This window comes from Pteropus alecto, unplaced genomic scaffold (assembly GCF_000325575.1).
Source record: "Pteropus alecto unplaced genomic scaffold, ASM32557v1 scaffold67, whole genome shotgun sequence".
In the NCBI taxonomy this organism is placed as follows: domain Eukaryota; kingdom Metazoa; phylum Chordata; class Mammalia; order Chiroptera; family Pteropodidae; genus Pteropus; species Pteropus alecto.
The window spans coordinates 8043776-8045352 of record NW_006441061.1 but is presented as its reverse complement, the minus strand read 5'-3'; the positions used below and the strand labels follow the sequence as shown (position 1 = coordinate 8045352).

The 1577-nt window shown below is 65.8% G+C and overlaps 1 long non-coding RNA gene across 1 annotated transcript in view; it reads left to right on the top strand.

Moving 5' to 3' along the window:
- The first annotated feature begins 233 nt into the window (after positions 1-233).
- LOC112484795 overlaps positions 234-1577 on the top strand; it is a 1613-nt gene continuing 269 nt past the window's right edge. The window contains exons 1-2 of the long non-coding RNA XR_003048233.1: positions 234-862; positions 1136-1294. This is a non-coding gene — a long non-coding RNA (uncharacterized LOC112484795). The remainder of the gene's footprint in view (positions 863-1135; positions 1295-1577) is intronic.

The window sequence follows — 1577 nt, the reverse complement described above, 5'->3', positions numbered from 1 at the left end:
CGCACCGGAAGAAAGTCCCGGTGGAGCCTTCGTCCCCTGTCGCCTCCAACGAGCTCCGCGAAGCCAGCGCGGCTCTGCTCCCTGTGTGGTCCAGGGCTCTTCTCGTTTGCTTGCTTGTCATCCCGGGTCCGCGCGCTCTCTGGGGGTTCGTTGGAATGTGAGCCCCAGAACAAGGTCCCTCTGTGGCCAGGGGTGTGGCCCTAGGACAGCCGTCACAGAAGGGCCACCATCGATTGGCCCCGAGCCTGGGAGGCAGTGGGCGTGGAAGGAAGTCGCTCGCGAACACCCAGGGCCCCACGCCGTCAGGCGGTGTCAGAGTCGGGGCTCGCGGACCCTGCGAACCGAGGAGCGTTTTCCTCATTTCATAGGTGAAGAAACTGGGGGGCGCAGCGAAGTGACGTGCCATGGGCCACGTGTCGCAGAGGGACAGAGTGGGGAGCCAGCGTGTGAACCGGCCTTTGGCCGCAGGGGCTCCCACGTGACTGCTCTGGTGTCCCCAGCCCCTCCCGCTGGGTGAATATTTGCCAGACGGTAGAGCTGGAGAGCCGGTCACTGCCGACTTGTGCTAAATTCTGTGCGCCCTCGGAGTCGGGAAAGTGGGTGTCACAGAGGGCGGGTGTTCCCGAAGGCCTGGCCCCCTCTGAGAGGCTCCGGGTCCTGGCTCGTGAGGCTGAGCCAGGAGGAGGAGGGGACCCCGCCAGAGCCCCGGGCCTGCGAGGAGAGGGCCCGTCCCCGGCCCTCCGCCGAGCCCCGTGCATCCAGCGAGCCCAGACCGGCTTCTGTCAGCAGCAGCGCCGGGGAGCGGGCCCTGTGCTCGCGAGAAGCCGGCCCGCCCAGCCGCATCTGCTGCGGATTAAGGACGGTGAGTGCCCGAGGCCCCGCGCTGCTGGTTTGCGTGTCCAGCACGGACAGCTGGGATGAAAGCGAGTCCCGGGGCTTTGTGCACCCCTCTCTGATAGGGAGCCCAGCGAGGGTTTGGGGCAGGGTTCTTTGTGCTGCCAATGCATTCCTGAGAGTCCAGGGTGACACGAGGCCTGAGCTGTGCGCGGTGACAGGCGGGGGGGTGCTGCTGGAGGAGCTTTTCATTCATTCGTTCATTCATTCATTCATCCATCCATCCATCCATTCACAGCAGATAGCTATTGAGTCCCTGCTCAGTACCATAACGGGAAAGAAAAACCGACCCAGCCTGATCCTGCCCCGAAGAAGCTGGCCGCTGGAGGGGAAGAGGGACTTAGCCAAGTGCCCCGAGACCTGCCTGTGATCACCGACGTGGGAGGTGCCCGGAGGGCAGGTGCGTAGGGCTGTGGGAGGAGGTGACGGGCCAGCACTCATCCTGGGGGCCAGGGGGGGCTTCCTGGACGAAGCAGCGTGTGCTCAGATTTTGACGGGCGAGCAGGAGTTAGTGGGGTGGAGGGCACCGCCCGTGTTCTGTGGCCAGTGTCAGGGCACCGAGGAGGTCAGCGAGGCTGGTGCAAAGGCAGCGACGGGGAGGCAGAGGGACCGGTGCGAGGTTGGGGCAGGACCAGGCGGTGCCAGAGGCCGGGTGGATGAGAAGGGGGCGAGCCAGGCGGGGG